The 15,224-nt window shown below is 35.7% G+C and overlaps 1 long non-coding RNA gene and 2 other non-coding genes across 3 annotated transcripts; all 3 read left to right on the forward strand.

Annotated features, from left to right (window-relative positions):
* Nucleotides 1-2,975: 2,975 nt before the first annotated feature.
* Trnah-gug (transfer RNA histidin (anticodon GUG)) lies at nucleotides 2,976-3,047 on the forward strand. The gene has a single exon. It is a non-coding gene; the product is annotated as a tRNA-His (tRNA).
* A 4,065-nt stretch (nucleotides 3,048-7,112) lies between these two features.
* On the forward strand, nucleotides 7,113-8,855 carry LOC136274097 (uncharacterized). The gene is made up of 2 exons (XR_010712395.1): nucleotides 7,113-7,473; nucleotides 7,744-8,855. It is a non-coding gene; the product is annotated as an uncharacterized lncRNA (long non-coding RNA).
* Nucleotides 8,856-11,752: 2,897 nt separating this feature from the next.
* On the forward strand, nucleotides 11,753-11,824 carry Trnah-gug (transfer RNA histidin (anticodon GUG)). The gene has a single exon. It is a non-coding gene; the product is annotated as a tRNA-His (tRNA).
* Nucleotides 11,825-15,224: the final 3,400 nt, after the last annotated feature.

The raw sequence follows: 15,224 nt of genomic DNA on the forward strand, positions 1-15,224 counted from the left end.
TGGTAAGCGCAATGAAAAATCATGTTTTAAACTGTCATTTTCAATGAAATATGAAGGAATTGAGGAAAGAATTTCGGAGTTTTATCCATTTTTGACTAATAAAATATATCTAGATTGCCTACAGTCTCTCCAAAAACGGAATTAAACAGTCTCTTAATTGATCTCATCTTTAAAACGATGTCAAATAGAATATAGATATCAGGATTACTTTTCCCATGATTTGACTCAGAATGTCAATAAATTGTTTGATTTTCTACACAATTCAAAGCCGTAAAGTACGGGGAAAAGATTCTTCAAATCAATTATGAGGATATAATGGTTCTAGCACCAAAAAGACACTCTGGAATCATTTACTTATAGATCTTGACCTTTACCATACTTAACGAGCGCTAAACTATAGTTAACAATACTGAGTTTATTCTTAACTACAATTTACGAATCGTAAATTATAGTTAATTATTCCTTAATTATAATTTACGATCCGTTAGCTATAGTTTTCAGTTTTCATTTGCCAAACCATTTTTAACCTTTGTAAACTATAGTTTACGAATATTAACCTACGTTTATCTGTCTGCAAATTATACAGTAAAGTCAGACGACACGTTTTTCAATTTTATATAACTTTTTCCAGGAATTTGTTATTGATTTACTATTACTTTCACGTCTGTAACACTTATTTGCATTCATTAACTATAGTTGTTAATCATAGTTTCACCATCGTGAAACAATAGTATTTCACTTCTAAAACATAGGTGATCGCGTTAGCTATGGTTAACGGGTGTGAAATATAGATTTTCGTCGTTTTCTGTCCGTAGACTATAGTTTATAACCGTTCAACCTAGTTTATCGACTGTGAAACTATGATTAGCCAATTTTTGTTAATTTGGCGTGCCATATACATATACATGTAGGTAGTACAAATCGTGAAACTATATATATCGGGTGAACTATGTTTTGTAATCGCAAATTGTTGTTTTCAGTGTAAATTATAGTTTTACACTTCTGAAACATACACGATCGAGTAATTATTGTTCACAGATGTGAAATATAGGCTAACGTCGTTAACTATAGTTTTTTGTCCGTACTCTACGGTTTACAACCAATAAGCAAAGCAAAATGTTACCGAATATTAAACAGCAATAATATACATCAGATTAAAAAAAAACAAAACCAAAAACCTGCACATATATGAATTAATACAATGTCTTCTCTTGTTGCATGATGATAACCTTATCGCCTACATATGCTGGACAAGGTCTAAATCAGTCGGTGATATTTCCAGCAATGGAGTCCATGTCATTCGATCCTCACCATGCTTCCTCTCTAAATAGTTTCACCATGTGATGTTGTTTCGTTCAAAACTTAAATACCAACATCTAGTCAACACTACTGAAGAACAGTATTGGTTATCAGATGAAATACACGCCGTTTGTAATTGCATTATCTAGGATAGACATCATTGGTCATTAAATACATGCATGTACTATACGTAACAGGGCCACCAAGATGAAAGGGTCCATTGTAAGACAAAAGTCAGACAAAGAGTGGACCAAGTGCTGTTGGTAATCGTATAAAATGTGGTCTAGATGGTGATGGCGATCAGATACACTGTACTTACTAACAAGACGCATCGTAAAGTAGAGAGCTCATCGGAAACTATTTAAGACAGCAATAAACACGAGAAATGTTACTGGTTGTTATATGATGAGGACAACACATCACTTGTCATCAATTTAACTGATAAACAAGTTACAGGTACCAGAGGACACTGACACAACTCATTTTTCATCTAATTATCTGGGAATAAATATGCAGTTGATGCTTTGCCAGATACTAATAAGTATCTTGGTAGATATTCGGTTTGTCTTGATAAATGGACTGACGCATTCGCCGGATGAATTATATTTCTTATACATAACCGAAGTTGAGGCTGAATTTGCAGACATGAAGTATTAAGCATTCTCTCGAATTTCGGGACAATCCTTCATACTTCATGTCTGGAAATTCAGCCCCGACTTCTGTTATGATCGGAACACCAGTATCACATTACGTATTTGTTATTCGATGACAGGAAAAAACCCAACCTGGTCTAAGAACTAAGTATGTGGAAAAGAAGAACGTTAAATTGTTACAATACAGAAAAAAGACGTTTCTCACAAGATAATACATGCTTTTCATGTCTTTAAGATATCAATTGATTGTAAACTCCTGTTTTCTCTTCAACTTAATCTTCACAGATTCCCGGTCACGGCAGTGGCTGTGCAGTCGCTGTTACGACAAAACAGTTTTTATATCCCATTAAGAAATGCCAGTGTTACCCCTTTCTCTTCAACCATTCAGTTCGTCTTAGCTTTTTCCTGGGCCCGTTTTTGCAATTGCTGCAGATATTTATCGGCAGAGTTGTGATCTTTTAACCTTAGAGTTTCCCAAGTTTTATTTTCACTGTGTCTATGTGACTGTTTATTTTAGTATGATTTATATGATATATGAACTTCTATAAGAAAAGAGTTTATTAGTAAAGATGCTGATTGTCACCATATAATAATTATTGTGCATAATTAAGACGCCAGGATAATTTCATGATTTAAAAGTCAATCTTTGACTTTTATAGGTTATCATTGCAGTCCGGCACGTGATCAAATCCGATATGGATATTGTACTGCTCTTTAGTCAAGACTATATTCGGCCAGAAGATACCTAGTATTCTGCAAAGACTTCGGATCTAGAAGGTGTCTTATCTTGTTTGAATTGGCTTTAGTCATATCATTTTGTAAGATTCGACACCATTTAGAAGGATCACAATCATATAACTATTGAAGATTAAACAAATAAACATAACTACATGTGCATGTAGTTCCTTTACACCTGTCGCACACCTTTGTGTTCCCTCTTATAAACAGCTTTCGCCCGCAAAAAAAGATATTAATAAATATACAATTTAATAACTCTATTATCCCTAATAACCTGTTCATATGGCCGTGATCGTATAGTGGTTAGTACTTCGCGTTGTGGCCGCGACAACCCAGGTTCGAATCCTGGTCACGGCAGTGGCTGTGCAGTCGCTGTTACGGCAAGACAGGATATTTTTTAGCCTCGCTATGAAATTGGCGACACCTTACACTTTACAGTGCTTCCGTCATATAATCTATTCAGAACCGGATATAACGTCAGACCTCTATAGGCAAATATGTATTATATCCAGGTATGGAATATAAGTTTTTCGCTTAAAATATACTTTCAAGGATAACAGTCATGCTACTCCTTTGAGTATGCATGGAACAACAGCGGTGTATTTTCATTGCTCCATGTCTATTTCATAATTGTGCCATTTATTTCATCGTTACTGCTTATATATATGATATACACATGCATAGCCAGATGCAAGGAATACTGCAATCCACTTTTTAAAAAAATTGGACGGGTAAAAAATGACCCCCCCCCCCCAGCCGGATTCGAACTCATAACTTACAGATTCGTAGAAAACGCTCTAACCCACTGCGTTACGCTGTAAGGCGACAATATTAGGAAACAAATAACTTATATGATTACACTTCATTTTATTCAATTATTGTTTATTTCGATAAAAAAAAAGTCACAAGGTAGAGGTGTTCTTTTCCACCTAAGAACTAATTTAATCACTTTGCAAGATTCATCAACATATAACAAGCATATTACTCTTCAACAAATAAATAGAACCACATGAAGTTAGTGCAAGACATTTGGTTTCCCATCAACTGTCGCACACCTTTGTGTTCCTCTCAAGAACAGCTCACGCCCACAGACAAATTATCAAGGATATTAATTAAAAAAAATATACAATTCTGTACCTCTGATAATTCAAATAACGTGTTCATATGGCCGTGATCGTAAAGTGATTAGTACTTCGCGTTATGGACAACCCAGGTTCGATTGTGGTGGAACGACAGTAGTTAAGGTCGAGACCAATCTTATTTACGTTCACTTATGGATTCACCAGTAACTCCCTCGTATTCAATGAATTAAAAAAGCTGTTAAACTGATTCACCATTAACTTCACTTGGTAAGACTAAACTCTTCCCAATTGATGGCATCACTAAACCTGTCACACTGAAAACCAAAATATGATACAACTGACTGACTGTGGTTTCTCTCGACAATCAGTTTTTGTGTGGACTTACTAACAAACAAAAGTACTTCAATTTGTGACGTCTTTGATACATAAAAATGGTATGCAAAGAGGTACGCAATCAATAAAACATGGTATTATACCTGTATGCCTTGCAGTTGGTACCATCAATTTATCTCTCGTGAAAATCTTGTTAAGTCCAAATCCATCGTGTCTTTTATCGTAGGAATGTTTTATGGTTTAGATGAGTTAAATAACACGATGATAAGCACAACCCTTTTACACTTTGATGCACAGTCACAACAGAGACGGGCTGTTGCAGTGAAACTTTCGGGATTTGAAAGAAAGAATCTCAACTAAAATGCTACTCCTTTGATAATAATGAACACAATCTGGGTAGTGCAATTTCTCTTCCTTATAATTGTGCTTATTTGTTAAGTTTTGCTGCTAAAGTACTAGTAATCGCGCTGCAATGTGTATTGTCTGCCTCCGATGTTTTCTGCAACATTCCTTGTGTACGAACGACAATATTTCAGTTCAAGACCAAACTTAATTATGTTGTTTATTACTAAGTCACATACGGACTCACCAGAAACCACATCAATTCAATAAATTCAAGAAGGCGTTAAATTGGTTCATCGTTAGCTACATATCAGATCATATTATATGAAAATACCAAACTTTTCCCAGCTGATTTGAAAACCAAAATATGGTATAACTGATTGACTTGTTTTCCTCGTCAATTGTGTTCGCATCGATCAATTAACACAGAAAAACAATTCAACTTGCGACTCTTGGTATACATTAAACGCATTTTACTTACCCGACTGTTGTTTTCAAAACGTATTCGAAATTTTAAAAAGTTTCCTACATTTGTTGGCCAGGCAGCGAATCGTATTTTTGTAAATTCGAGGGTCTTATACTTATATATTATTTCGTGCTGGTCAGCACTTAAGACCGTCACCAGAGAATCCCATGTGTTTATGTATTGGATCCTTCTTAGGACATATCCCCATGTCCAGTTGTAATCCCTCATTTCTTTCTCTACTAATCTCCTCTAGGTCTCTGTTGGACTTACTTTCTTTTTCTTTCCGGTTGGTACCCAAGTCATCTAACGTTGGAATCGCTTAGTTAAAATATCCTCGCAGGGAGACACACAAATTTTATTCCTTTGAGTATGTATGGAACAGCAACATTCTCCATCTTATATCTGTGCCATATATTCCATTGGAACTGTTTATGTGATGATTAACAAATGTATGGCCAGTTGCAAAGAACACTATCATCTACATAGTGCTGCAACGGCAATTGTTTTCATCCCATGTTGTCTAATCATTGTGTTTGAACGACAGTAGTTTACGTCGAAACCAGTCTTATCAGAGGGTTCCAAAATTGAGCCTCATCAGAAACTCCTTTTCATTCATTGAATTCAAGAAGCTGTTAAACATGTTCTACATTAATTAAATATCATATGGCAAGACCACGCACTTCCCATTTGATGGTATATCTTCAAACTTGTCACAAACTTGGTACAACTGATTGACTGTGGTTTTCCTCGACAATTGTTTCTTTTAGGGATCTATTAACAAGGAAAAGTAATTCAACTTCTGACGGTTTTGATATATAAGTAGCATTCTACTTAACCGATTGTAGTTCCATTCAAATCATGGTCGACATATGACGCAAAAAATAAATTTTATTTTTAAAGTTTCCTACGTTTTAGGTTCACAAAACGTGAGACCTTAGTGCAAGTTAAAAAAGCCCCAGTGGCCACGCATCAAATTTTACGTCGAAAATATGAGGGTTTTTTTTTTCCTTATTTAGTCCTCTTCGTGCTGGTCAAAACAAAAGGACGTCACCAAAATCGTCCAATTGGGTCTGTCTTGGATTTATCTCTGGACCTGTCCGCATGCCCATATCGTCGAAAATCATGGCCAATATTACGATCTCTCAAACTTCCGGTTGTTGAATAAAAGGAGTGTATACTGTAGCTTCCTTATTCTTGCGAGTACTTAATTCAACCGTTTTGCATCAAACCGCGAAATTATAAAATCGCGACCACCAAATTTTTATCATCGTTTCAGTTAGTTTTCATCTGTCAGAAAAATGAAAGTGAGATTTTAAAATCCGCGGGTTTTGCTTCTTGCGATTTTACGCGGATATTAATTCCTCGCGTTTAATTAGGAATTTACAGTATTTTAATTAAATCATTGCTATTGACAAATATATGTACGAATATAATATGGTAGAAAAGTGACATGTGATTTATTTTTCCAATCGCAGTTTACATGAAATGATGTTATCACATCACACATTGTGAAGAATTAACTCGGGTTTAAACGCAACGTCACATGAAACATGGATTTTCATTGTAACAAAGCAAATATGTTTTGGGCAGCCACGGGTAGGAGAGGCGAGGTCTGTTAGCGGATTCCAGACGTCATTGCGTATTTTTTTCAGGAAATGATATTTTGTTGAGTTTTGCCGGGAATTTTCGTCTTCGTCTTATAAGAGTTATGTTCCTTGCGGTTTATTTTTTTTCACACACATGTTTCTAAAAACTTAATAGCAGCCCTTTTCCTACGATAAAATAAAAATTAAAAAAAAAAAATAAATAAACGTATACGTATGTTCAATTTTCAATATTGTGTATAAAAATAATAAATCGGCAAAACGAAATTCAACCTGTACAGAGTAATGCAAATACGTGTAAACATGCAAACTGGGGGTGTACACGCATTGATTAAATCCTAATGGAATTTAAATAATTAATAATTTTTATAAAATCAGAACCAAAAAACGCGCAAGAGAAACATTACTTTGGGGGAAAAACTACTAGATGATAGATTTTCCCTCGGGGGAAAGACCACCATACTTTTCCGGGGAAAAAGCTTCTATTGGGTGAAAACTGCTCTGCAACACTGGAAACGTATTTCTCTTCCCACTGGTCAAATTCTATTAAAATGCGTTATCCTCAATTGTTTTTGAGTCTTGCATTTGTCTAAGTTTAAAAGATTCTGTAGTTATATAAAACATCTGATGATCGATCAATCTGTAATACCAGAGGCATTCTCCTTTCTGTATGTTCTACTTTTAGAACATCAATATTACTCGTTGATACGGCCTATCTCTCATATCACTCCCAATGTGTCAGGATTAATTTCAGGAAGCTCGTTTGAGATGTTTTCAGTCGCCATTGATACATGCTATAACCGGCAAGAAGTTGTTCATTTCCTTGATTTGGAATTCTCGCTAATGGATAAAGGACGATAAGGAATAAAAAGGGTTCAAGAAGGTCGCAGAGCGACCGAATTGATATCTGAAATTGTAAATAATAACTTCTGATGTCAATAAACTTGGAATATTATGTAGGTAAAAGTATATAATCAAAACACGACAAGCATAAATGTATTTAAATCATTTTGAAAGGTCAAGATTGTCGGTTTCTTATAATATTGATTTTACGTTATATAGCTTTTTTATGGTCGATAATTCCAGATCTTTGAAGAATCATTTCTTTCATATATGAAAATTACTTGCATTATTTGTAAGTCATACATCATTCCGTGCTTAAAATGTGACTTACATAATGCATGTATTATGATCAATTATCAAACATTCAACGTATTGCAAACCAGTGCTCGTATGGACCAGCGTGGACTACGCCTGTGACTTACCCGACGCAGTACTTTATACATAAAGAGAATCCTGCTTTTAGAAGGTGTGGACTTGCTCATCACGTTTGGAATTGTGTTGCTCGGTTTACTAAGTGTTTTAAATGTGGACAGAATGGACATTTTGCGCGGATGTGCAAGACACAGAAAATTAACCGCCGAAGTGACGTTCACGCCATTAAAGTCGTAGAGACTCAGAGGGCAGATTGTGCGACACAACCAGACAAAAGAAAATCAAAGAAGAAAATTCAACATGACAGAGACCGGATCAGAATTTTCAACGAAAAACGCTTTCTACTTCAGAACTTCCTTTTTCAAGGATTAAAGACTCTCAATTCTATGAAGATCTTACTAAGAATCAACTGGTTGATGCAAAGCAGAAAATAAGCGTTTTGCGTGAAGATATTGACCACCAAACTGCAAAAGCAAAGTTCTTCAAAAACCGCCATTTTGTAGTGCTGGCTGAATTACAGAAGCGAGACAAAGAAATTCAGGAGCTGGAAGAACAAATACAACACCTAAGCAATATAATATGCGACAGAGAGGAATAAGTAAAGGAAAAGACAAAGACAAGTGATTCAAGGAGACATTTTCGTAAAGCTGCGGTGAATTCGACCCATGCTCACGGACGGTTCGAGTCTACCAGCAATTGGAAATGTTATCTACCTAGTTCCAGAATGGTCCGAGGAGGAACAAGTACCAGGTTCAACAGCAGTACGTTTCTTCGGAACACGGGGACGTGTTCATCGGGAGGAAGAGGCAAATATCACCGTGTGAAATGTTCCCCTTGGACATAACACCTTTTCCCCTGTCACTGGCGTTGAGTGACTTTCGTCTGGACAACCTTAATTGACTCATAGTTTATCTTAGTAATCCGTTAATTGAAGTAACTCTTTATATTTACTTTTCTATTATTTTCTATTGTTAAAAATGTTTTGTTATCTATATGTTATTGGTTGCCATGTTCAATTATTCGGCAGTTTGAGAGCGACGGTCAAGGCGCTCGTATCACCGACTTCCGACCTCGCGGAATATTGTAATAAGTTTGTGGAGTTTTAATAAATCTTGTAAACGAATACCGATCGACTTGTACATTTTCCGTCGGTAACATATTATCGTGAAATTCCTCCTGACTGATGTGATACAATGTAAATTAACGTTTATCAAACGTCTAAACTGTAACAAAGAAATAGGACATCAAAGTAATGAAGTGTAGCTTTAAGAAATCTACTTATTAGAAAGGCAGGATTGAAGGACAATGGTTTCAGCTAACAAATGTGTGTTTGACACAAATAGAATTAATGCAATTACATAACAATTAGCGGTTAACGCAGGTGAATAAATGGGCGTTTACCTGGGAGATGGTCAGTTTAGGGATAAAGAAATATTCTCTGATTGGATGATTTATACATATCAATTATTTAGATGGTCACGCTAGTAGAATATTATTATATGTTTTATAGATGATAGTAGTTAGTTGAAGAGAGTAGAGAGTTAGAGTTCGATAGTAAGAGGTTAAGAGTAAAGATACAAGTCGTCCGTCTAATCTGTTACGATTTCCCTCACTCTCATATGTAGGTTAACCTTAAGTTAGAATTATTAAAATGCAAGTTTCCCCTTTTTAATGTGTACGGAGTGAAGAGTAACTGTTTATATGATTGTGTTATTAACTGTAATAAATGTGGAAAATACAGCGAGTGTTGAGCTAATTCCCTAGTAATCGCCCGGTACGGAAAATACCACAAAACGCTACAAACCCGGCGGTTATACTATGATTAGCCCATTTTTGTTAATCTGGCGTGCCATATACATATATGTAGTTTTACAAATTGTAAAACTATATATATCAGGTGAACTATGTTTTGCAATCGCAAATTGTCGTTTTCAGTGTTAATTATAGTTTACACTTCTGAAACATACACGATCCCGTAATTATTGTTTACAGATGTGAAATATAGGTAAACGTCGTTAACTATAGTTTTCTGTCCGTAAACTACTGTTTACAACCAATAAGCAAAGCAAAATATTACAGAATATTAAACAGCAATAATATATATCAGATTTTTTAAAAAAACTAGTACATGTATGAAAACAATGTCTTCTCTTGTTGCATGATGATAACCTTATCGCCTACATATGCTGGACAAGGTCTAAATCAGTCGGTGATATTTCCAGCAATGGAGTCCATGTCATTCGATCTTCACCATGCTTCCTCTCTAAATCATTTCCCTATGTGATGTTGTTTCGTTCAAACCTTAAATACCAACATCTAGTCAACACTACTGAAGAACAGTATTGGTTATCAGATGAAATACACGCCGTTTGTAATTGGATTATCTAGGATAGACATCACTGGGCATTAAATACATGTACTATACGTAACAGGGCCACCAAGATGAAAGGGTCCATTGTAAGACAAAAGTCAGACAAAGAGTGGACCAAGTGCTGTTGGTAATCGTATAAAATGAGTTGTCTTACTCTAGATGCAGCTGGCAATCAGATACACTGTAATTACTAACAAGACGCATCGTAAAGTAGAGCCCATAGGAAACTTAAGACAGCAATAAACACGATTAAATGTGACTGGTTGTTAGATGGTGAGGATAACACATCACTTGTCATCAGTTTAAGTGATAAACAAGTTACAGGTAACAGATGGCACTGACGCAACACATTTTTTTCTAATTATCTGGGAATATGCAGCTGATGGTTTGCCAGATACTAAGTATCTTGGAGATATTCGGTTTGTCTTGATAATTGGACCGACGCATTGGCCGCATAAATTATATTTCTTATACATAACCGATGTTGAGGCTAAATTTGCAGACATGTATTAAGGATTCTCTCGAATTTCGGGACAGTCCTTCATACTTCATGTCTGGAAATTCAGCCCCGACTTCGGTTATGATCGGAAAAACACTATTTTTACACCAGTATCACATTACATATTTGTTATTCGATGACAGGAAAAAAACCCAACCTGGTCTAAGAACTAATTAAGTATGTGGAAAAGAAGAACGTTAAATTGTTACAATACAGAAAAAAGACGTTTCTCACAAGATAATTCATATGCTTTTCATGTCTTTAAGATATCAATTGATTGTAAACTCCTGTCTTCTCTTCAACTTAATCTTCACAGATTCCCGGTCACGGCAGTGGCTGTGCAGTCGCTGTTACGACAGAACAGTTTTTATATCCCATTAAGGATTCCCACTGTGTTACCCCGTTCTCTCCACCCATTCAATTCGTCTTAGCGTTTCCCTGGGCCCGTTTTTGCAATTGTTGCAGATATTTATCGCCAGAGTTATGATCTTCTAACCCTACAGTTTCCCAAGTTTTATTTTCACTGTGTCTATGTGACTGTTTATTTTAGTATGACTTATATGATATATGTACTTTTATAAGAAAAGATGTTATTGGTTAATAAAACATAAAAATGCAGAAAATACCCTTAGGGTAACACGATAATTCATTTCATTTTCAAGGATATAAAAACGAAAAGATGCTGATTGTCATCATATAATAATTATTGTGTATAATTAAGAAGCCAGGATAATGTCATGATTTAAAAGTCAATCTTTGACTTCTATGGGTTATCATTGCAGTCCGACACGTGATCAAATCCGATATGGATATTGTACTGCTCTTTAGTCAATACTATATTCGGCCAGAAGATACCTAGTATTCTGCAAAGACTTCGGATCTAGAAGGTGTCTTATCTTGTTTGAATTTGCTTTAGTCATATCATTTTGTAAGATTCAACACCATTTAGGAGGATCACAATCCTATTACTCTTGAAGATTAAACAAATAAACATAACTACATGTACATGTAGTTCCTTTACACCTGTCGCACACCTTTGTGTTCCCTCTTATAAACAGCTTTCGCCCGCAAACATATTTTCAAAAAGGATATTAATGAATATAAATATACAATTTAATAACTCTATTATCCTTAATAACCTGTTCATATGGCCGTGATCGTATAGTGGTTAGTACTTCGCGTTGTGGCCGCGACAACCCAGGTTCGAATCCTGGTCACGGCAGTGGCTGTGCAGTCGCTGTTACGGCAGGACAGGATATTTTTTGAGCCTCGCTATGAACAGATCGACACCTTACAGTGTTTCCGTCATATAATTTATTCAGAACCGGATATAACGTCAAACTTCTAGAGGCAAATATGTAATATATCCAGATGTTGAATATAAGCATGCTTTCTAGGATAACAGTCATGCTACTCCTTTGAGTATGCATGGAACAACAGCGGTATATTTTTATTGCTCCATTTCACAATTGTGCCATTTATTTCATCGTTACTGCTTATATATGATATACACTTGCATAGCCAGATGCAAGGAATACTGCAATCAACTTTTAAAAAAAAGGAGAGGTAAAAATTGTACCCCCCCCCCCCCCCCCCAGCGGAATTCGAACTAATAAGTTACAGATTCGTAGAAAACCCTCTAACTCACTGCGCTACGCTGTAAGGCGACAATATTAGAAAAGAAACAACTTATATAAACACACTTCATTTTATTCAATTATTGTTTATTTCGATAAGAAATACGTCACAAGGTGGAGGTGTCAATTACCACCTTAAAAACTAATTTACTCACTTTGCAAGATTCATCAACATATAAGAGGATCACAAGCATATTGCTCTTCAAGATTCAACAATAAACAAAACTACATGTATAGTTACTGCAAGACATTTGGTTTCCCATCAACTGTCGCACACCTTTGTGTTCCTCTCAAGAACAGCTCATGCCCACAGACAAAATAATAAAGAAAGATATTAATAAAAGAAAATATACGATTCTGTACCAATGATATTGCAAAGAACCTGTTCATATGGCCGTGATCGTATAGTGGTTAGTACTTCGCCTCTTGGCCGCGACAACCCAGGTTCGAATCCTGGTCACGGCAGTGGCTGTGCAGTCGCTGTTACGGCAGGACAGGGTATTTGAGCCTCGCTATGAACTGATCGACACCTTGCATCCGTCATATTATTTATTCAGACTTGGATATATAACGTCAGGCCTCTAGAGGCGAATCTGTTATACATCCTGGTGTGGAATTTAATTTTTTGCTTAAAGGGGCATGGTCACGATTTTGGTCAATTTTTATTTTTCTGTTTTTATTATTTGCAATGCTTAAGGAATGCATTTCTAATGATCAAATAAAGTTTTGGTGCCAGTCGTTGAGTTTTAAGCAATATAAGGGGCTCACAATTCTTCGTCATGTAAACAAGGCTCGTGCCCTGTTTTTGTCTACATATGTCAAATATACCGGTAAAAATCTTTTTCAAGCTGGTTTGTCTATCTTATCATTCATTTTAAGCATAAATTAACAGTTCCTAACGATTAATACATTCATTTTAGGTCTAAAACTTGAATTTTCACTTCAACATTCAAAATGTAAACAAATGCTTTGTTTACATAGGGAAGAATTGCAAGCTCTGTAACTCGTTTATAACTCATCAAATGACACTCAAAATTTGGTTGCCTATTATAAATGCCTTACTGAAGAATTGTACACATTAAAATCGGAAAAATAATTTTTAACCAAAATCGGGACCATGTCCCTTTAAAATATAAAATATACTTACATCCTCAAACTCCGATAGAATTCCTTAATTGCTCTCCATACTGAACTTTTTTCTGCAACCACATTGACTTCTGACTGGGCCAGCCATTTTGACGTCTTTAAAAAAGACTGATTCTGATTGGACCATCAGGAATATTAACCAATGAAATCGAGTTTAACATTATCTATCACATTGGCCGGCCTTGTCAGAAGTTGATGTGGCTGCAGAATAAAAGTTAAGTTTGGAGAGTATTTAAGGAATTTTATCGGAATTTGAGGATGTAAGTAGCGTGCGTTTGATGTGAGATTTCAAAAGATTAATGCGAATGTTTCTCCATTTGTCTAGATACTGTTGTTGTCATAGACAAAAAGCCATCGTGAGCCTTGGACCGATAAGTGTCCGAGTAAAAATAAACTGGCGACTTTGAGAGAATAATGACGTATATCTCCGTTATTTTAAGACCCATCAACTTGAAATTCGGCATTGTATCTCAGACATTTATTTTCTAAAAACTACATGCATATTGCAAATGTTATAAAAATTTATTGATATTTTAGGCTTTTGAAGCGAGCTGGTAGTTTTTTTTATCTGGGTCAGAATTCAACCCTTTTCTTTATTTATGGTTACATTGAAATTAATGTTAAAATGGGCTTGGTCCCTGTGCGACAGTAGTTTACGTCGAAACCAGTCTTATCTGTGGGTTCATAAATTGAGCCTCACCAGAAACTCCTTTTCATTCATTGAATTCAAGAAGCCGTTAAACATGTTCTACATTAATTACATATCATATGGCAAGACCAAGCGCTTCCAAGTTGAAGGCATCATCAAACTTGTCATAAACTTGGTACAACTGATTGACTGTGGTTTTCCTCGCAAGTTGTTTCTTGTATGAATTTATTAACAAAAAAAAAGTAATTCAACTTCTGACGGTTTTGATATATAAGTATCATTCTACTTACCCGATTGTATTTGCATTCAAATCATGGTCGACATATGACGCAAAAAATAAATTTTATTTTTAAAGTTTCCTACGTTTTAGGTTCACAAAACGTGAGACCTTTGTGCAAGTTCAAAAAACCAGTGGCTACGCGCACATTTTACTTCGAAGATATGAGGATTTTTCTTTTCCTTATTTAGTCCTTATTTAGTATTTGAGTTTATCTCTGGACCTGTCCATGTGCCCATTGGTTACGCTTCATTTCTTTTCTACTAATGTCCTCCAGGTGTATGTTGGCCTTCTTTTCTTTTTCTTTACGGTGGTATCCACCTCATTGCTACCATTGGAATTAAGGTTGAGTGCATTCTACTAATGTGCCCTTTCCACTACCATTTTTTCTTACGTATTATTGGATATAGAGTGATGGTGTTGATTCTAATATACAGCCCTTTATTCGAGAAGCTATTCGGCCAGAATATGCATAGTATTCTGCAAAGAAATTGGATCTGGACGCTTTAAATCCTGTCTGAGGTGGTTTAAGTCACCACTTTGCAAGATCCCCCACCAAGTAAAAGGATTACAAGTAAATTACCCTTGAAAACTCAACAAATAAATAAAACTACATTTTGTTGCTTTAAGACATGTCTGGGATCTCCCTAGTACTTAATTAATTGTTTTCACTATATAGCACTATAGAGGGGAAAATTGTTTAAAAATCAGTTTGTATTCCTCATAACAAAATGTTCGGAGGAAATGTTATTTGTTACCTATCTCATCAGCTAACACCATAAAAAGGGCTAGCGATACTGCATTTTCTCAAAATATCTAGCTCCAAACAGGTCTACCCTCAAAACCACGTGTTTTCCATTTGTATGTAAACTGACTGCACACTCCCCAGGAAGCTGCTGCATGTGCCCCGAAA

Source organism: Magallana gigas, chromosome 3, assembly GCF_963853765.1.
Source record: "Magallana gigas chromosome 3, xbMagGiga1.1, whole genome shotgun sequence".
In the NCBI taxonomy this organism is placed as follows: Eukaryota; Metazoa; Mollusca; class Bivalvia; order Ostreida; family Ostreidae; genus Magallana; species Magallana gigas.